We start from the raw sequence: 9,907 nt of genomic DNA, 5'->3' as shown, positions 1-9,907 counted from the left end.
TGTAATATAATATATGTATATATACAACAAGAGAATAATATATATATAAACACTCACTCACAACCTTGAGTGTAGATTAGTGGGGATCACCATGACTTGAACAAGGTATTACACCTTTGTCCAAAAGCTTATTTCCCCCTATCTCTAAGCACCTGGAACTCTACAGGAAATAAACTTTGGGAATTATCAAGCCTTAGAGTTTTCTAGCAAAGTGCTTTCTTGATAGAAAACTTGACATCTCTTCCAAATGAGCACCAAAGACCTCCTTTTATAATGTATAGGTGATCACTTAGAATTCAAAATACACAACACTCATTTCTCTCATATAAATGAGTATTAATATAGTTTGTATATATATATATATTCTATGTAGGTGATTGTTATATTATTTTATAATATAATAATAAAGTAGATTAAAATGTGATAAATATATGTGAATAATATATATTAAGTGTATGGTAAATAAATGTGTAACCTATGATTTTATAACCTACACTTTTGTAACCTACATGTTGTAACTTGGAGAGGAGTTACAATTTATTGTCACTTGTAACTCATGTGTTGATCACACATTATTAGTGTAATAAAAGGGTTGTTACACAATTTGATGATAGGATTCAAATGGTATGAAATATAGTTGTTACAAACTATATTAATACTCATTTATATGAGAGAAATGAGTGTTGTGTATTTTGAATTCTAAGTGATCACCTATACATTATAAAAGGAGGTCTTTGGTGCTCATTTGTAAGAGATGTCAAGTTTTCTATCAAGAAAGACTTTCTTTAGAAAACTGCAAGGCGCTGATAATTCCCAAAGCTATTTCCTAGAGAGTTAAAAGCCTAGTGCTTAGAGATAGGAGAAATAAGCTTTTAGACAAAGGTGTTATACCTGTTTCAAGTCATGGTGATCCCCACTAATCTACACTCGAGGCCAGTGAGTGAGTGTTTATATATATATTATTCTCTTGTTGTATATATACATATATTATATTACATGTGTTGTAATCTTCTCTTCTACCTTTCATATATATAGAATATATAGTGTATATATATGTATTGTAACATATATTTAATCAATCTCTTATTTTAGTCCTTGTATTATTTTACAATAGAGTTGTAATAAATCTTGATTTTCTTCCATTGTTATAAATCTCTAACAATCAAAAGCTTATCCCTTTTCAATGGAAGAGGTGATAAATCAAGATTGTGAGAATACAAGGATAAGAGATTTTATGTGAAAGCCATTCATGGGTGAGCATGATGGTGAATATTATGTGATTTACTATTTTATATGATAGTAATATATAATATATATATATGAGTTATATATATGTGATTATGTGTTTGTATCATATTAATATATATAGTAGTATATAATATGATATTTAATTTTTATATCATGCTATTATATGTATATATGTGAGATATATAATATATAATATGTATGTATGAGTAATATATATTATATATATGTAGAGCATGTGATATAATATATATTAGTGAGATTAAATATGTAGAAATAATTACTTCTATGTATTTATGTGAGACATGCATATATAATATATGTTATATATGTGTATATAATATATATCATGTATATTAATGTGTATATATATGTTATATATGTGTGAGGTATGTAACATATATAGCTGTGTAATAAAGATATATATATAGATATATTATGTGTATATGATATGTATATTATAGTATATATGTTATATTTATATGAGATATGTAACATATATATTTGTGAATTTAATATTGACATTATGTGTATGTTACATATAAGATGTTGATTAGTAACATACATATTATATTAATGTATGAGTTATATAGTATGATAATAATGTTGATAGTAATATAATAGTGTTTATTACTATTGATGTGAAAATTATTATTATCTATTTTGTGAATAAAGAATAGATTTGAATTCTTATTCAATTTGGTGGTGAACATTTCACTTTATGAGATAATAAAAGATGGATTTTGAGAAGTTACATCTTTTATTGGATTATAAGAGATAATCATCTCATATTATGAGATAAGGAAAAGTGGACTAAGAGAGTTACACTTATGAGAATTGTCTTGTCTTAGCAAGAACAATAGATTAAAAGGGGATCCAAACTTGTGAAATGAGTCATAAATTGGAAAAACAATTTTAGACTCAAAAATAAAGTGAGTCAATGTTGATTCAAAAAAAAAAAAAAAAATTGTGAAAAGATAACAAAATTGGAGAAGCAATTTTGAATCTTAAATAATCAAAGTGGTGAACAAAATTGATGAGAATTTTGTTAACTTTGGTATAATTTTGGGCTAATCTCAATAAGGAGATAACCTTAAAATTATGAGTAAAAATAATCACATTATTTTATGAGTAGTAATGTGAGTTTGATATTTTAGTTTTGTTGAGAAAACTAAAAATGTCAAATGGTATTTTTAAAGTGGCCTTAAAGAGTCATTTGAAGAGAAAAATACACAAAAGTGATATTTTATATACACTTTATGGTAAAAATGTGGGGGTGAGCCACAAATTTAATCAAAATGTGTTGAGACATTATTGATTAATTTATTTGATAGTGATATTTTATATACACTTTATGGTAAAAATGTGGGGGTGAGCCACAAATTTAATCAAAATGTGTTGAGACATTATTGATTAATTTATTTGATTTTGAATTCAAATTCTAAATCAAGTTTGGCTATGTGCATAAGTGAAAATATTGACATATTTAGTGTCAAAGTTTTGGTAAAAATAATTTCAAGAAGGAAAAAAAAAAAATTTAAAAAAAAAAAAAAAATTATAGAGACAAAGTATGCCTTCTATATTTTAAAATCAAGATATTGTCTTGATAATGAAATGTGAAAATGTGGGGGTGCATACTCCAATATGAGAAAGTTTAGACATACTTGGTGTCTAAAATTAAAATATGAGAATTTAGACATATTTGGTGTCTAAATTAGTGTATTTTTGATATGCTTGGTATCAAAATTATTGAGAATTTGAGTTGAGTGAAAATTAATCTTTTATGATTGAATTTTCAAAGCTTAAGTACTTAAGGAGAAAAGTGGTCACAAAGTGAACACTATATTTTTTGGCATGCATGATTCACATGGAATCAATAGTGAGAGGTTATAACAAATCGCTTAATCTCCGTACAAGATTAAAGCATGAATTTTCGAGGGATGGGACCTAAACTCCCTTAGTGTTTTGCTCATTGATGGTAACCTATCTTAACACTAGTAAAAATCTAGTCTTAAGTTCAATAGGTAATAACAAGTCAATAGAGTGAATGTAGTACTCAATTGTCCCATCTATGGATGAGTACATGTTGTAAAATTGAGGGTTAAAATCGAAAGGTTTTTTAATGGAGCTTAAGCTTAAGAAAACTCACTTAAGCTTAAGAAGTGTCTGAAGAGTGGTGAGACACTAAAACTCCACCTATATGGACTAGAGGTGGTGCCGCCTCTTATGAGAATTGGGAGTATTCTCTAGAGAGTCCATGAATTGGAATTTTGCACATGGCCATTAACGGTGCAAGAGCGAGACATGCGGTCTCAAGTGAGCATTAGCGAGGGTGTGTGTGTTATCACCGGTTTGTATTAAAGGGATAGTGGTTCAATGCTACGGCAACCAAAATTTCATCAAACTTTGTGGTAACTACACTAAGGTAAAATTCAAGTCGAAAGACATTTTACCTAATGCACCTAAGCAAGACTTCTTTAAAAGTGTATATTTATTCAATCAAAGTGGGGGAATGTTATATTTTGATATAATATTTTGATTGATTAAATAAATGTTACAAGTGTGTTACAAGTGTGTCACACATTTTAATCTAGTGGGGGATTGTTATATTATTTTATAATATAATAATAAAGTAGATTAAAATGTGATAAATATATGTGAATAATATATATTAAGTGTATGGTAAATAAATGTGTAACCTATGATTTTATAACCTACACTTTTGTAACCTACATGTTGTAACTTGGAGAGGAGTTACAATTTATTGTCACTTGTAACTCATGTGTTGATCACACATTATTAGTGTAATAAAAGGGTTGTTACACAATTTGATGATAGGATTCAAATGGTATGAAATATAGTTGTTACAAACTATATTAATACTCATTTATATGAGAGAAATGAGTGTTGTGTATTTTGAATTCTAAGTGATCACCTATACATTATAAAAGGAGGTCTTTGGTGCTCATTTGTAAGAGATGTCAAGTTTTCTATCAAGAAAGCACTTTGCTAGAAAACTCTAAGGCTTGATAATTCCCAAAAGCCTATTTCACAGGTTAAAGTTTAGTGCTTAGAGATAGGGGGAAATAAGCTTTTGGACAAAGGTGTAATACCTTGTTCAAGTCATGGTGATCCCCACTAATCTACACTCAAGGTTGTGAGTGAGTGTTTATATATATATTATTCTCTTGTTGTATATATACATATATTATATTACATGTGTTGTAATCTTCTCTTCTACCTTTCATATATATAGAATATATAGTGTATATATATGTATTGTAACATATATTTAATCAATCTCTTATTTTAGTCCTTGTATTATTTTACAATAGAGTTGTAATAAATCTTGATTTTCTTCCATTGTTATAAATCTCTAACATCAACAAGGATTTCAGGTTTCTAATTCCCACATATTATAGTGACGCACTCAATTGCATTGTCTTGGTCATTTTGAGGATCCAAACCACTAAAGTATTTTTTTTTTTTCAATAATAATTATTTAATCAATCATAGCACGACAAATGTTGGATTAATTTGTATATTTTATTAGAATTTCTTCACCATTAAAATTTTTCAAACTTTAATTCTATGCCACATATCTTCTTTATTGACATGATAATGTGTATGATGCTATGATAATGACAATTATGATGACAAGGACCATGTTGCAAAATTAGTGCATGATTCTCTTCTTTGGCCTTGTAAGTTATAATTGGTGTAATTTTTTAGGTGGTTTACCAAAATTTCAATTCTCCTCATTTTGAAGAGTATTACTATTTGATACTTTTAAGTGATTGATCTTTTAAAGAATCTAATATCATTTCTTGTAGTATTTAGTACGTACCTAAGTGTCTCTCTTAGCATCTCACAATTTTTAATTAAGTTCTTGGATTTTAATTTCATTGGGGGCCAGGTGTCCATATTCTTCCTCATTTTTTTGACCCAATGATTATTCAAGTTGGTAGTATTAAGCTTATTTGACTTATTATACGATCAAGTAAATTACAAGAGTAGTAAGTTTAAGTAATATTATCATATTATTTGAGTTGCCATGCTTGAAAAGATAGAAAAAAAGTAATGATTTAAATATAATATATATATATAGGTATATTGGTATGGACGGCCATAATATTATGTATGGACACATTTTTTTCACCTTGAATTTTCCTTTTTTCCGTTCCTAGAATTTTCTTGAATACGACAACTCTAATAAATAGTGTACAATTGTTCACACACGTGTTAGATGGACCCTAGCTATTTCATGTTTAATTAATTGTATACCAATGATCTTTCATACACTTAGCAGTTATTAGTTGAATTTTATAAACAACTGATTGGAAAATTATGATAAGTGTGTGTTGGATTAAATATAATCTACATGAAGATATAATAATTTTATATGAATTCGCCAGAAAGGATTGAATATATATTTGTACCACCACGCCTGAATAAACTTGTGATTGCAACCAAGTTCGGGTCGTGGCTATTCCGGCGTGGTGGTGCTGCTGGTTTAGGGTTAGGGGTTATGGGTTTTTAACGGTGAGAAGAAGAAGAAGACAAAGAAAAAAGAAATTCAAATTATTTATTTATTTAAATAATAATTTGGACCAATAATATTTTGACACGTGATAATTTTTTAAAAAGTAAACGGTTCTATTAAAATTAAGACTAACGAGCAAATAAAAAGCATGACCTTGAGAATTATTATCGCTATTTTTCAAGGTTGAAAACTTATGTGTATCAAATTGAACTTTTTGAAGACTTTTGCCATAAATTTCACATTAATTAAATATGATTTCACAATTAATGGTCCTATTTTTAGTTTGAAATTTATTGTTTACTTCACTCTTCCTTACTAGACACCCATTTGTGTTTTCTCTATTAGATTTTATGAAAATTTGGTTATAAAATGTGCCTCCTAATTGTGTACCTAACCCATAAAATATAATTAGTGAAGTGGTTCGTTGGACTTGGGTGGGTGTCACCATAATTTTGTAAAGTTAGAACTTAGGTGGCGTTTGGTTGGAGGTAATGAAATGGAATGGAATGGAAATGAAACAATTTTTATTCCATTCCTTTGTTTGGTTGCATTTTCAAGTATTGGAATAGCATTCCAATGGAATGCTCTTTCCACCATTTTGGTGGAATGGCTATTCCATTTTAAAAATAAAGGAATGACCATTCCAATGTAACAAGAAAAAAAAATTAATGATTTTTTTATCAATTTTTTTTATGCATTTTAAATTTTATTCCATTCCATTCCTATTCTTACTCCTACTCCCATTCCCATTCCCATTTTAAATTTGTATATTACAGCAAGAAAAAACAAAATCTAAGAGAACTCAAATTTATAAAGATATTTGTTCAGAAACAATCAAATTTAAGAGATAAAAAGAAAGAAATAAATAAATATTTTATTTTATATTTATATAATACCTCAAAATTATCTATAATGAAAACATTGGTTTCTCAATCTTTTTATTATATCTTTAGTAATATTATTCTTAGAAGTAATGTTTGAATAAATGAAAAATCTTTTTATAAGAAGGTAGGATTGATAATTTCTCTAAAAAAAAATTGTGAAGTTATTTTTAAAATTAGAATAATTTACATAATTTTTATTTTATTTAATGATATGTTTTTTTTTTAACATAATGATTAGAATCACTCATGAATTTACGATTCAGACATCCACAAATAGCGCAAGAACTTTCTTGAACCTGGATAGCTTATCGTCTAAGCAAAGGGTATGCTTTATCAAACCATGAACTGCTAAAGTTAGTGAGCAACATGTGACAAAACTGCCCTAAGAAATTTAAATAATAAAACTATAACATCCTGAAACATCACACTCAAAGAGCTAAAGCTTTAGCTTATATCACTTCATATATACTACACGCCAACTCATTAACATATGAAAAATAATCCAAAAACATCTACAAAATAAAGTAAGATAAAAATGAATAAGTCCCCTAGCAATAATATTATAAACTAATAAAAGAAATCCTCAATAAATATAACAACTCTCAAACATTATATTTCAAAAAAAAATTATCGACAAACTTTTTGTAGCAGTTGGTCTTTCTCAAAATTGACCTACATGTTAACAATAAAGAAAACTCTAATATCATACAATTTAATGGAAAAAATAATTAATGAGAATAATTATGATAAACAATTCATATTATAATGAAAAAATACTTATACGTTAGATTTAAAAAGTCATTTGTAGAAGGTATGAGAGTACAACATAAAATACCCATTGATTATACTACAAATTTACTTTTAACAATTAATGGCAAACCTTAAAAAAGTTATGAAATTCCGTATTTTAATATTTCCAGTTTAATTATTTAACTAAATGGTTAATTAAATGCGGAATAATAAAACTGGTACTGAAAACAGTTTTCTGTAGTTACAGAATGCAACTCCGTAACTCTAGAGAAACCCAGAAAAACAAACAGTGCATAAAAGTAAAAACACACAAGATTTTTGTACGTGGTTTCAACAATCCTTTCAGATTATTACTAGTCCACGGGGCCACGCCCAGAGATAAAATTCATTAGATCGGTATCAAAAATACAAAGTAATTGACTTATGCATAAATAGACTCCCTCTTATTGTATGCCGCAAGCTTGATGTATTCCACCTACTAACCGAATCTTGATAAAACTCCAAGATCTCGAACTCCCTTCGATCACCTTGAAGAGTGCTTGAATCCTCCCGATTCAAGGCTTAAAGGCTATCTCCCGAAAGCCTATACAACCATCTCCCGAAGGTTGTGTGCTTGTATCCTCTCAATGCAAGACTTCAAAAGCAATCTCCCGAAAGCTTGTAAATACCCTTCTCCCGAAGGTGCACTGATGTTCTTCTTCGTTGTAGACTTGAATACAGACTCAAGACAATACAAACAACAAATAAACAGAGTAAGATTAGAACAACTCTTCTCTACAAAACAAAGACACTCTTTTCTTATGATATAAAAGGGAATAAAAGAGTTAACATAACAAAGACACTCTTTCTTTAAGATATGAATATAATTCTAAGTGTATGAAAGAGATACAAAACCTAGCAGCTATAGGATGTATTTATAATGAATATACATCTCATAGACAGCTTACATTCGGTCTGAACAAGACCTCAACCTACTAGAAACTTCCCTAAAATAATTCTTCAATCAGTCCAGGAATTTCCGTTTCTGTACCTACAGAATTGTGGGCAGTAACTACAACTTTCCTTTTATAGAAAAGGAAAGTCTAGCTCCGGTTTTCTCTTCAAGAAACCTGATCTTAGAAAATGGGAAACTCAACACAAGATCAGAATAACAGCTGATTACCAAAGAATCAATGTGTAATCAAAACTTACCATTTTTACCTCAATTTCCATAAATAGAAAAGCTAGTCAACTTTCCTTCCAAGTTTAGATATACATAGGAAAACCATATCATTATATGCCATTTTGTCAATTAAATAGGCCAAAAATGAAATTAACAAGTTACAATAACCATGGGGTAGTACTAGCAAACTTAAATTTATTTTTATATTAATGATATTCAAATATTCATATAATAATTATTCAAATGATAAAAGTAAATAAATATTTTATACTGCTATAAACAAGTAAAAATTTAGTCCAACATAACTTATATAACATGTTTTAAGAATCTAGAGATACATGATAAATTAAAATTTAATTTATTTAATAAATAATATTAATTATAAACTGAATGCATGGCGGATGATGTGGTATATAACACTGCTGACATTTTAACTTGTGCCTAAAATAAAATATAACTTATTGCCATCCCCATTTAATTTGAAAGTCAAATTAAGTTATCCAATAAATAAAGAAACAGAATTAATATCACACTAATATTAACTTATTTTCCAAAAATTAACTGATTTTTCAAGTACAATCTAGATAATAATAATTCAATAATTAATTCTAAAATGGAAAATAAAACAAAGGCGGCTAGCTTTGCTTCAGGGGATAGCCAAACCACCAAAGCCAGGTCAGCCATGGAAGACAAACTCCAATTTAAATTATTATTATAACAAAAAATAAAAAACACTTTACTATATTTTTTAAAAAAAATATAAACTCAAAAGTAAATAAATAAATAAATAAATAAGCTAAAATTTAGTTAAGATTTTTATTCGAATTTTAAGATGTATTAAATTTTGCTTTTAATTTTTTTTTTCAAACTATTAAAAATTTTATCAAATTATTGAGATTATATTAGATTCAAAATACTTGTCTAATTTTACTAACAAAAAACTAATGAAAGTTCATAAAATACGATTTTATACATATTAAAATTTGAGAGCATAATTTAGCATAAGAACACCATTTTGTTAGAGGAACAATTAGGACGGAACATTTCGAGTGGGTTCGACCCGAACCCGAGCAACCCGCCCGAACCCGAACCAGTGAACCCGCAATTCTTTTGAAAAAAAAATGTTCGGGCGAGTCGGATTCAACCCGGTACAATCATCATATTAATAAACTAATAAAATTAGATAAAAATTTATAAATCCAACAATCTTAATAATTGAAGAAATTTTTCTATAACTTAAAAAGCTCATAAGCATGCTTTGGCAAGAAGAGTTTTATTTGTACTCTAAAATTTTATAAATACACCTCATTTTAATAATTTTTA

This window comes from Cannabis sativa, chromosome 1, assembly GCF_029168945.1.
Source record: "Cannabis sativa cultivar Pink pepper isolate KNU-18-1 chromosome 1, ASM2916894v1, whole genome shotgun sequence".
NCBI classification, from domain to species: domain Eukaryota; kingdom Viridiplantae; phylum Streptophyta; class Magnoliopsida; order Rosales; family Cannabaceae; genus Cannabis; species Cannabis sativa.
This window is presented reverse-complemented; position numbering follows the sequence as displayed.